The sequence below is a fragment of the Podarcis cretensis genome (genome assembly GCF_951804945.1).
Source record: "Podarcis cretensis genome assembly, chromosome: 2".
Taxonomy (NCBI): Eukaryota; Metazoa; Chordata; class Lepidosauria; order Squamata; family Lacertidae; genus Podarcis; species Podarcis cretensis.
The window spans coordinates 106,621,316-106,633,842 of NC_137171.1; the positions used below are offsets into that span (position 1 = coordinate 106,621,316).

At 45.9% G+C, this 12,527-nt stretch overlaps 1 protein-coding gene and 1 long non-coding RNA gene across 4 annotated transcripts in view; one reads left to right on the forward strand and one right to left on the reverse strand.

The window, feature by feature from the left end:
- The window catches only part of QRICH1 (glutamine rich 1), a 29,001-nt gene extending 22,530 nt beyond the window's left edge, over positions 1-6,471 (reverse strand). The window contains exons 1-2 of one of the 3 annotated variants that reach the window (XM_079961092.1): positions 6,347-6,452; positions 3,991-4,053 (exon numbers count right to left, since the gene is read on the reverse strand). The gene's annotated coding sequence lies outside the window, so the exon portion shown is untranslated. Of the gene's footprint in view, positions 1-3,990; positions 4,054-6,346 lie in introns of all 3 variants that reach the window. The other 2 variants (XM_079961091.1, XM_079961093.1) reach the window with 2 other exon arrangements.
- Positions 1-12,527, forward strand: part of LOC307209225 — a 247,000-nt gene that overhangs the window by 25,157 nt on the left and 209,316 nt on the right. The gene's annotated exons all lie outside the window — the stretch shown is intronic.

A 12,527-nucleotide genomic window follows, 5' to 3' on the forward strand; every position in this document is an offset into this window, starting at 1 on the left:
CAAGGCCTCCTTCAATTGGTGGGCAGGCCACAGTGATAAAGTTTTCATTAAGCAAAATTAATTGTTTTGGCAAAGGCTTTGCCAAATCTATTGACTTACAGTTGAACAACATAGGCCATTCAAAAAGTCCAAAGATTTTGGAAAATAAATTCAAAGTAAATATATATATAATTAGGTTGCCTAATATTTTTCATATTACAGTCGTACCTTTAAAGTCGAATGCCTTGAGAGTCAAACATTTTGGCTCCCAAACGATTCAAATTTGGAATTGAGTGTTCCAGTTTGTGAACGTTCTTTGGAACCCAAACGTCCAACACAGGTTCTGCGGCTTCCGACTGGCTGCAGGAGTTTCCTGCAGCCAACTGGAAGCTGCATGTTGGTTTCCAAACGTTTTGGAAGTCAAACGGACTTTCAGAATGGATTCCATTCGACTTCCAAGGTACGACGGTATAAGTATGGAATTTGTGTTTCCTTGTGAAAATTATGAAATGGGGTGAAAAATGTATACAGAACACACACATCCCTGGTCAATATGCATAAACCCTGAGAAGCAGGATTTGTTTTTTAAGCAACATAAGCGTTGCTAATAATTCTGAACGCTTAACAGTACTGAGTGACAAGGCGTAGCAACATACACACCAGTTTCTCACTCATAAAGCATTATACTGTAGTTTCCACTACCAAAGAAATTCTGCAATTAAAGAGAAATGAAAGCTCAAGAGAGACACCGCCACAGTTACTACACAGTGAGAAAGCCTGAGGTGAGAGAAAAGTCATCACTTCAATAATCACTGAAGTGAAGCCACCCAGCATCTAGGCATTTATTTGTTCACATTAATACATTTATTGTACAAAGGTAGCCCTGCATGCAGTCGTATCACCTCTAGAGCTGCTCACAGGACATATATTAACAATAATCACCTACAGCGGACTACTGTAGGACTCAAACAAAAGTTTTAGATTTCAGCTACCATTGAGACCAAAGGATGATGTCTGGGCCCTCTATCGAATTTCTTGTTTTTGAAAAGTCAAGCAGACGTCTCTGGCCCTGGCTACATATTATTTGGAGCACCATGAATGCTGCTGCCCCATGGTGGCTCCCTGCACTACTCTTGGTATCATCTGCAACTTCCATCTACATTATTAGGATGGAACATACCATGCCAGCAATGAATAACCAAATTGGGTCAAATTGGCATCATGGTATAACTACATGAGTCACTCTGTGAGGATGGAAATTGCAGTTATTAGCAATCGTCATGTGGCAGCAACCATCAGGAAGGCAGCAAATGCAGTACTCCATGTATAAATGAGGCCCCAACAATTATGTAGATAAATTAATACTCATTTTACCTGTATTTAGAAAGCAAAGCTAAAAACTTTGAAACTGCCACACTTGCACAATATTGTATCTGTAATTGGCACCCATTCATTGTTGCCACTGAATTTATGGAAAATTTTCTGCAGAAAAGTAAAGCACTAGAAACCTTCCCACAGATCTTGGGCATCAATATCACACCAAGCAAACCTAAAGGAATCAATTACATTTAACGTACATGAGGCCCAATTGCTACAAGAATAGTTGCAAACTTGCCATGCCAGGTACATCATCAGATGCAGATGGATCCAAAAAGTAAGAGACCCAAGCCAAAAATGTAATTATGTTTTTAAAATAAGACACATAAATTGACTGCCACTGTCACAGAATGTTTTTCAAATCAGGCCTATTTAATAGTTAAAGTTTAGATGGGCAGAATATACACATTGCCTAGAGAAGTCTTTATATTTAACTAGTAAATCTGATCTACTTTTTCTAGAAAGTTGTAAGTTAAACATATTGCTCCCATATTTTAGCCACTTAAGTATTCAAATTAAGATGCTTAATAAAAAAGATCCCCACTTTTCCAATCAAGGTTCCAGGTGGCAAAAATGTTCTGGCTGTGCAAGGCAGAACTAATGATGCTATTCCCTTTGCTGCTGACCCAGTAAACACACTTCCCCAACAGCAAAGGAGATTAAATCTAACATTTTGACACACCGCTTTTTCCAGCAGAAAAGCATTTGGTGGCATTGGCTAGAATCAGCTGATTCTAGCCAAAGAAGTAGCCTTTTCAAATGCATTGCTGTCACAGAATGGGGTAATAATTATCAGGTTTAATACTGGACCTCACACTGGAATAAAATTATACTCCAATTCCAAACATATTGCTAAGCCCCACTTACTCAAGGGAATTTACGTTTAATCAAGCTGCTAAGGATAGTCAGATTCTGGGAAAGTTACAAGAACAGTCTGTGTGTCTCCCCTGCCCACCGCCTTAATTTTGCAAATTTTAGGAGTAGCTAACAATGGAGACATATGGCTGGATTTGAAGAATTAACCATTCCTTCTTCCCATAAGTCCTAGGTGAAAACTGAAACCTGTATAATATCTAAGAGAGGTTCATTTAAATATCTACTACCTCCCACATTCCATTTAGGAATCTGACCAGATGCAGACAAAGTAGCTTCCCCAGTCAAATAGCCTGATAAACGCTATTTTGTGGGCATTTGGGTTGGCCCAATGGAAGGCAATATGGATTCTGGAACATGATTGCTATCAAGACACTGAAGGAGTTTAAGAACAGTCCGGTTTAAAACAATTTGGTTTACAAACTCCGCAAAACCAGAAATAGTGTCTTGGTTTGGTTTGAGAACTTTACCTCGGTCTAAGAACGGAATCCGAACAGTGGAAGGGCACCAGCAGTGGGAGGCCTCATTAGGGAAAGCGTGCCTCGGTTTAAGAACGGTTTTGGTTTAAGAACGGACTTCCAGAACGGATTAAGTTTGTAAACCGAGGTACCACTGTACCTTTAAATATGATTAGGACCTAAGATCTTAATTTCTATTTCTATGAAGTTATTAAAGGGTGGATCACACATCTCATTCTTTTGAGAACCAATGATTGAAATAAAGATAAAAATCTGGCCTAACATTATAACTGTTGCCTTTTTCTGCCACCGCTTCAAAAAGAAGCAACAGCAAGTCTAAATTGTTTGACAGAAGTTACCCAGAAATATATTTTTCCTTTCCTGTAAATCTTGACACATCCAGACACATTATACAGTAAGGGTTGATAACTCTCTACCTCAGAAGATTTGACCAACTCATGAAATACTTTACCACTGCTTCTAAGATCCCTTTTCCAATTAAATACTGGCGAACAGTTGAAATTCACAGTTACAGTATTTTCCTACCTTGTCCACACCTTTGTAACCTAATGTAATTTGCTGTTAGGAAACAACTTTTCTTTTAACAGGTGCTACTGTCACTGCCACTGTTTCATAAAACTGAGGCAGATTAGTAGTTAAACATTTGAACCTTTCATTTACCAAATATTTTAGAAGCAGCAAGATGAATTCTGGGGGAAGCTTAGAGTGGTATAGGACAAAAGTTGACAAGAATTCTACAATGGAAATTTGCTCACCCCAAGTTGAACCATCACAAGTTATTTTACCTCCTTGGAATCTTCCAGTCTTGAAGCAATCACCTTCTGTTATGTTATATAAGTTACAAGCACCAGTGAATTGCAGGAGATATTCTTCAGCCTAGTGTCACTGTGCCAAGATACCATCCAGAAAAAAGTAATGCACATCAAGTGCGTTAATGCTTTAGCCAACATCCATAAATATAGAAATGCATTTATGTTAATGATACCATTGCTGCAGAAATCATATATGAATCAAAGATCAGTTGTTTGTTTACTGAGCTTTCATCCTTACATGACCTTGGTATAATGTGCATTCCATCAACTTTCAGGAAAAACTGAAATAAATGATATGTAAAACAACAACTTCTGCCTAAGGTAACAAGTATTCCTTTATCTGCATTTTCATGTAAATATTAAATCTGGAAAGTCAGGCCAAGCCAACTGATTAGCAAGCAGTTAGTTCTCAGAACTTAAACATTATTGAAAGCACACACATTTGTAGTATGCAGACAATCTAAACTCACCAGGCACCATGCTGTATGTATTTCTGATATTCGTGTCCTGAACTCTTTTAGACTCGTGACATTCTGGAGAAGACAGAACAAAGAAACCCTTTCCATCCCCACTTTAATTGTATTTATTTAAGAAATATAAAGGGAGAAGACAATGTTATACGACAAAGTTGGCAGAGATGTGAAGGCCCCCCCCCAAAGTCCAATCCCCCACCTTTCCCCATTTTTTTCACATTTCTAGCTACTTCATTGTTTTTAAAAGGCAATTCTAGAGCTTTTCTAATTCCAGTGCCTTTTAAGAAAATAAAACTAAAACGCAAACTTTCTGAAACAAGAACTTCTCAGTATTCAATGCTGAATTATGTGATGTGTGTGTGACATGCTCCCTTTACTTCTATGAGCTGCCTTGAGTTCTGTGATGGAGGAATAGCAGAATATAAACTAACTCGGTAAAAATATGTTAGCATAAAAGCTTGAAGATGGATAAGGTTTCAGAAACCTTGAATGAGGTAGCAACTGAAAGAACACAGGCATGGCTGCAGGAAGCACTGAACATCTGTATCGTCTACATCAGGTGTGGGAAACTTCTGGCCCTGCAGATACTGATGAAATTTCCATCACCCCCAAGCAACACAGCCAATGGTTTGGGATGAAGCAAGTTGTAGTCAAGCAACATCTGCAGGAGCGCAGTGTTTCAGAATAATGTAACTTGCAGCCCTATCTGGAGATTGTGGGGTCTAAATCTGCAACCTCTTGTATATGTGCACCCACCCACTGCAGTTGTTTATTACTAGTGCTACTATTCAAGTAAGCAGCAAAAGTCTCAGTTCCATCTGGGCAAATCTTTTGCCCACCCTACTGATCAAGACATGTTTGTAACATTAGGTACATGCTAGCATAAAAGTCGATTAGTGCATTTCCATAGTAATGGTAGCATATTGTGCTTTACATTTACAAATGCTCCAGCCGAGGGTCTGAAAGCCTAGAAGAGCCCTAAGAAAACGCACAGGAACAAAAGGTGGTCTTATCCACAAAAACCTAGGTTTTAAAGTACTACAAAACTCTCTGTGGAATGCTAAAGGAATAGTTCACATAACAGACCCACAGGAACTGAAAGCCAGGAAAGGGCCCACAGTAGATTCCTCCACCCATCTCTTTATCATTAGTAATGATAAATAGGGCAAATAATCCCCCAGTCACTGGTTGCAGTGAAATAGCAGTGCTAAAAGGTATCTATCGGTTTTAAGGAAAACGAAATCCAGAGACAGATAATCATACAGCTGCAATCAGCTGAATAGGGAAAGTTACTCAGCTTGGGTATGGGGTGGGGGAAGAGAGAGAATCACTCAAGTAAGCCTAACTGTCCTGTCAGAGGTATTGTACAAGGCTACACTAAACGGTCCACTGTAATGCACACCATGAAGCACTTTAGATACAGTATTTGTAAATATTGCAGGCTCCTAGACAAGGCCCGCACACCGAAAAGGCCCCGCCTTGATCCGCCTCGCCTCCATTTATTATAGCCTTCTGGCCAAGGGTGGGGATGAGCATCCTTGGTCGCACGAAACTGGCGCGCGAATGGCTAGGTGAAGAGGAGGAGGAGAAGCAACGGCGGCCGCCGAAGGGGTTTGGGAAGAGTGAGGAAAATTGGCCACAGCCGTGGCAGCTCACCCCGCCTCCCCAGGGTCTCTGCAGCACTAGGGCCCGCCGGCCTCATCCTGGAACTTCGCCTGCGACTGCTGCTGCTGCTGCTGCTGCACCCGAGTCGGCGCCTTTGAAGGAGAAGCGGCGCGAGCGCGCCCGCAGCAGCAAACCCAAGGCGCGCGCCCGGCCCCACAGGGCCCTGGTGGTGGACTTCCCAGCGCGCGAAACGCCGGGAACGCGCGCGCCTACTGCCGCCTCTGGAACCGGGGAGGGGGAGCTGGGGGCTGGTGAGGGGAAGAGTCGGGAGCGCAAGGCGGGGCCGCGGGCACCGTGGAACGAACGACGCAAGGCCTCGAAGTCTGCGCGCCGCGGCCCGATCCCGCCCTACGAGTCTCCAATTCCAACACGCACGCAAAGAGGTCCTCTCTCTTTGCCTGCCCCCCCCAGTGCCCGCCCCCCACCACCGCGGAACGCGCGCGCACGCGCTCCCCAGCGCCACACACACAACAGCCGGGCTCGCGGGAGCGCGCTTCGGCCCCGCTACCCCTCCCCCTCCCCCCCGCCGCCGCTGCTATTCTTTTTCTTCTCCTCCTCCTCCTCCTCCACCCCGCCCGGTCTGAGGCAGCTCCTCTTCTTCTTCACCAGCCCCCGCCCCACTCCAGCCCTCCCGTCCGCCCCACGTCCGCCGCTCGGCTGTCAGCGTCCCCGCCCAGCGCCGCCTCACCCCGGCCCCTCTGCCGCCTCGCGCCGTCGCCACCTCAGGCCCCGCGTCTTTTTTCCCCTCACAGGTCCCTGGGCGCCATCTTACATTCAACCCGCCGCAACCAATCGGCGCCCGGGCTCGAGCTCGCGACAGCTCCGCCTCCAAGCCGCGCGAGAGCTGCGCGCCGAGTAGACGCCCCTCGCCTTAAAGCGGACGACGGAGGGGACGGGAGGGGTAGGAGGCGGGGGGAGGGACCAGAAAGGGGGAAATGAGGGATGAGGGTGCCAGGGGCCCCAGTGCCGGATTTAAGCATAAGATAAAAAAGCTATAGCTTAGGGCCCCACTTTCTTGGAGGCCCCCCAAAATATACTACTTCTTAATTGTATTTCACTATTAATATACTTCTTCATTGTATTTCAGTTCAACAGTTACTTTGATAAAATACATATTTTATTATGTGCAAATGGCTTTAGATACCTATTAGGTCCATAAATTGCCATATAGCATATATTCAACACAAAAAACAGTGGCAATTTGTTGTTGACAAAGGACAGCTGGACATATAAAGGGCCCCATTGCCATCAGTAGCTTAGGGCTGAGGGGCAGGTTGTCCCGCTCGCCTGCTCTTGCCCATCTATAGTTCAAGGCCCCACTCCAATCCTACAGCTCTTTCCCCCCCCCCCCCAACCTGGGACCCTCCAGAGGTTGTTCAGTTCCCATCAGCTGCAGCCAGCAGGATCAGTGGTTAGGGATAGGTCTTGCAGTCCAGCATCATTTGGGGAGCCACAGGTTACCCTTCCCTGGCATACTGTGCCCCCCTCCCCTGAAAGAAGGTTAAACTCTGCTTAACCCCTACATAGGGCATCCCTTTCTGATCCTTTGTGCCGGCTCAGAAAAGCTTGCGGCACCAAGGAATTTAAGGACAAACCCTCCAGTGTTAATCTGGACACTTACTCCTAGGGCAGATGTGGCTGGGTCGACCTCCCAACAGCCAGACATATGGCTAATAGTCGCAGATTAATGGGAGTTGGTGTCCCACAACAAATGAGGAATCATGCACAACCTTGCAGACTAATAAGATTTTTCTCTAGTAGATATTCTAGCAAGAATAAGCAGTCCCTTCTGCAACTGTATAAGCCATTACAAAACCATGAAATCACCTTTTTTGTTAGACAGTACTCTCCCCGCACCCCCCTCCGTTGTAACCCGACATATTTTTGTAAGGCCATAGTTTCCAGTGTAAGTCCCTTGCTTCTGGGCAAGCCTGACAGAGAGTCTAGGAAGCTTTGAAAGTATTACAGAAATCATTCCTAAACGAAAGAAACACTACCTAGGCCAGGAAGAGTTGTTTCAAAAAATATACAATGTTTTTATTCGAGAAGAATGGTGCGAACAAACCTTATGGGAAATTCCCAATCTCAATTAATCGCTCATCTTTATGTATTGTATTATAAAATAACCTTCTATAAAATACCTAGATTTCCATAACACGCTGGTTCAGAGAAAATCCCAAACTGTCGCACACTGTTTTCATGAGTAGCAGGCAAAATGCACTTTGAGATTCGAAATGCTGTTCTCTAGAGCAGATTGGTATTCTTTTTCAGTTGAAATGGACTCTAGTTTGGAGTGAAGGAAAAGCCAAGCAGCTATAGGCCTCTATCTGCAGCTTTGGTAAAATGCTGTTAAATCCAATCAGCAGCTTGCATAGAGTTGCACCCCCTTTGAAACTTTATAGCTACTGGTAAAGGCTTGTGGCAGCAATGAAAAGATTTTTTTTACCCACTGGAGTTCAGTTCAAAGAGGGAAAACCCTGCTATCACAAATTTAAAGCGGCATAGCCACAGTTTGAAAGCTCACAGTTTGAAGCTACAGAAACATGCCTTTAAGGAAGAAAAAGTCCCTAATTTTCAGCTAATACAAAGTTATAGATAAATCTTAGAAGAGTTCTCATGATGGAGCAGCTGAAGAGCTCTCTAGGGCACGATTCAGTAGAAGAGCTTTCAGAATGGCACAAATCTTTTACAGCTATTGAGAGATCAGATCATATAATAAAGGAGGTTAACACCTGCTCTGTGCAGCAGTGCTGAACAAAGGAAACACTTTTGCAGACACAGAGTCTGTTCCAGGAATAAAGAATTCAGAGAATGATCAACGCAGTGTTCCGCATCTCCCCAGCAAGTCCACAGTTATGAAACATGGAGCTGCATCTCAAGCAATCCTCACCATCCAAAACCTTTCCCTAGGCTTCAGCAAAGTTTCTCTTAAGAAATTCAGAGAAATAGCCCCAGCTTGGTTCACACAGAACTCCGCCCTTCCCCATGCATGTTAGCAATAGAAATAGTTTACAAGGAATCTTAATAGCAGTAATGCAGCTTGCTCATTCGAGATTTGTGCAAATATGTGAAATTCAGATGCAAAAACATAATTTGTATGAAATAATGTAAAATCTGTTCCGAATTCTCATTGAATTCAGTGGGACAGATAAGTGGATACAGGATTGCAACCTTAATTTTATTTCCATTTGTACCCAATAGCCTTATTCAAGTGAAAAGGGATTCAGCAGTGGGGAGACCGGCAAGCTAATAAATAAGAATTGATTTCCAACAAAATCCCACAGCACAAAATGGAAAGTAGAAAGCACATTCTTTTATCACAAGCACATTTCCTCTCCTTTCTTGCAGAGTAGTTCCCCTAGAAAACAAAGGTAACTCACCTAGCAATATCACTCAGATGGGCTAATTGACTGTTTAAGCAGTTCCTGCTGTTAAATTATGCTGCTCTTTGCTGCCAGTGGCTACTAAAACTGTCTCTATTATCTGAAGTGACAACAGAAGCAGCTGTGAGCTCAGCAGACCAATCTGAGTCCACCTGAACTTGAAGCCAGTTCAACCAAAGGCTGAATATTTTAGTTTCACCGATACTATGCAGAAACATCACACCAGTTATGGCTGGACAGAGGACTCTAGCAGTCAATCACATGAAAGCAACCATTCTCTCCCAAACCTACAGTAAAGCTATTCTCTCTTGAAGAGTATCACATTATTGACAAACCAAACCTAGCCAGCTCACATGCCACACAGAGACCAGAAGTCAGTACAGAGAAATTAATAAACATGTCCAAGTTTGGGTTTTTGCTTAAATGGGAAATGATTAGCATCTGGATGAAATAACACTACACTGCTTGGCTGGCACTATTAACTACTTTTCCCCAGCTTGCTGCAGCAGAGCATTCAAGGCATCTAAGCCATATTTGTGGAACTAGTTGGTGCCTCCTTCCTGGTACTTTTAAAAAAATTACATGAAGGTTAGCTTCCTCCCCTTTGTCACAGGCTGCATTCACACCTTACATCTGAAGCACATGACATCCCCCAGTGAATGCTGGGAAGTGTAGTTTACCCCTCATAAAGGTACAATTCTCAGCACTCTTTTAAAAACTACCATTCCCAGGATCCTTTGGGGAGTTCATGTGCTTTAAATGTAAGGTATGTGCATAGTTTGCTAGAAAAGTATCAAATATACCTTCTCTCCAGTATGGAGGAAAACCTGTATGGTCCATGTATGGGGATATATTTATACTACTGCTGGCATTATATCTCTCCGTTTCCCCTCTCTTCTACAATGGGAATAGCCATGGCCTACCACATAGGATTGTTGTGAGATCACATTAAGTGTTTGCAGTTGGGTACTGCTGCTGCAAGGCTGAAAACAAGAAACCAGCTCCCTAAAATACAAGCTGGCAATAGCCCATTATGTGGGTCAGAGGTGGCTCAGAGAGGTTTTTGCCATCCTAACCCACCACGCTCCGTTGGCCCCGGTGTCTGTTGCGTTTGCCCGAGGGGGGGGGGGGGGACGATTGCCACGAGGCTTCCGACAGGTGCTTCACCCAGGAAGGAGAGGGCCCAGCCTGCCTCCATCTCTTACGGCCCGCACCCCAGGGACCAGGCCGGGCTGTGCCAAGCCTGCAAAGGAAAAGCACAGGCTGCTTTAATATCCCCATGTGCTTGCTGACAACCTCCCACTCCACAGCACCAACAACCGGCCCTTAAGGTGGCACGGGCCAGCAGCAGCAGCAGCAGCAGCAGGTGACACAACTTCGGCTGCCATCACTCCAGCAGAGCGAGACGCCGCCGCTGCTCGGCTTCCTCCGGCCAAGTTTCCCCTGGCGCGCGGTTTTGCATTTCGTACTCTATTTTTTTGCAGCAGCGACCTTGCTCATCCAGCACCCGTCGCGCGTGGGTTGCTTGGTTGAGGGGCGCGCACAGAGCGACCCGCGCGGCTTTCCGAGCCAACCCTCCTCCAGCCCACCTTAACAAGGGCCTAGGCTTGCTAACATTGCGGCTAGACCTCGGTGTTTGTACACACTGCAGAAAATGTGCATGACTTTAAAGGTGCAGCGACCCTCCCGCATCCAGCCTTTCTTAATGGGAGGAGAGGAGGAGGTGGCGGAGGCGGCGGGCGAGTCACCCGTGCAAGAGGGAGCGAGCGATGGCCCGGGATCAGGCCTCTCCGATCAGGGCCAAAGGTGAAGCGAGGGAGGGAGAGAGAGAAGGATCCCTAGCTTCGTGCGCAACGGCGGCTCTTACGCGCGCGGACCCCGCGATGGTGCAGCCGGTGTCGTGTGCTTTGCTCCGTTCCAAGCGGGCAAGGCGAGGGCGGAGAGCCGAGAAACGATCCGCATTTCCCAGAAGCAAGCGCCGCAATGGGTACTGCGAGCCAGACAGGCCTTGACAGAGGAGGGCGGGCTCGATTTGGGGCTTGGCGAGGAGGAGAGGGAGAAAGCCGGAATGGTGCAGCCGAAAGGGCACCGCGCGGCTGGGTTGGGTTGCAAATCAAGCGCTTGAAACGGTTGCCTTTTGCAGAGCCGGAAGGAGCGTTCCTGCCTTTGTCATTGATAAAAGGGCTTGCGGGGGAAAGGGGGGGGCGGCCCTTACGGACACCAGGAATTGCTGGCATCCGTTGATCTAAAGAGACAATGGCGTGCACCTCCGGGGCTGAAGCCAAAGCGCTGCGTTAGCAGCACCAAAGTGACCTTTGCAAGGGTGCAAGTCTGGGTGGGCAGGGTGTATGGAGGTCCTGGGCTGCCCAGGCGACAAGACTCGCCGATGTGGTCCAAAGGAAGGCAAAGGAATGCACCAGCTTGGCTGCAGGAATTGCCAACCTCTTAGGGATTTGTGTAGGGTTTATTCCATAGGGTTTCCCCCCCCCCACCTCTCCAGAATATGTCCGGCAAGGCAGAGGTTTAGGATCAGAGTCTGCCTTCTCCTAGATGGGCTATCTTCCCAGGTTGACAGGCCCCATCTGCCCCTCACTTCCCACCTGGTTTAGCCAGCAAAGCTGTTTGCTGGTTGTGTCACATGCCGACAGCTTTTAGGAGCCACAGGTGAGAGCTGAGTGCAGGGCTGGGACCCACTTCCTCCCCTCTGTCTCCCAAGATTGCTTCTGCTACACCCCCCCCCCCAGTACTCTAGGTCGCTGAAATATCTGTTCAGCTGCTCACTGCTATGGTTTACTTTTGTTGCCATCGGCCGTAAATTCCAGTAACTGGCAAATCAAGTCCACCTCCCAATAAAGTTGGTATTCTGCAATCTTCCTTATCTTCTATCTATCCATTTCTGCCCGTTATGAATATTTTAATAGCTGCTCTGAGTCCGTGGGGATTTGTTGACATTTCCGTTTTCTAGCCCACATAATTTTTACGAAGAATTTCGGGTATCTAGATCTAAATCATGGAGGACGAGGCTGTACCTCCACAGTTGGGAGCAGTATGCCCCTGAATGCCAGATGCTGGGAATCACAAGTGGGTCGAATTCTGTTGCGTTCAGGTCCTGCTTTCAAGCTGCTCAAAGGCCTCTGGTTGGCCACTGTGAGAACAGGATCGTGACTAGGTGGGACCCTGGATGGATGGAGCAGGCTTGTCTTACGTCCTCAGTGTTGATTTTGTTTAACAAAATCAACACTGTGCCAAAACTCAAGGTTCTAAAGAGAAAATGGGGAGTTGCGGGGGCACTCCTTATAGGGTTGCCATATTTTGAAGAGCAAAAAAGAGGACACGTTTGCCAACTTCTGCTTTTAATTATGGATTGCTGCAACACAACTCTCATTTTACATATCCATGAAAAAAAGAAGATGTCTCCTGGAAAAAGAGGACATATGGCCAACAAATGTCCTCCCTTGTAAAAGCAGAGCTACGAGGTCAGACCTT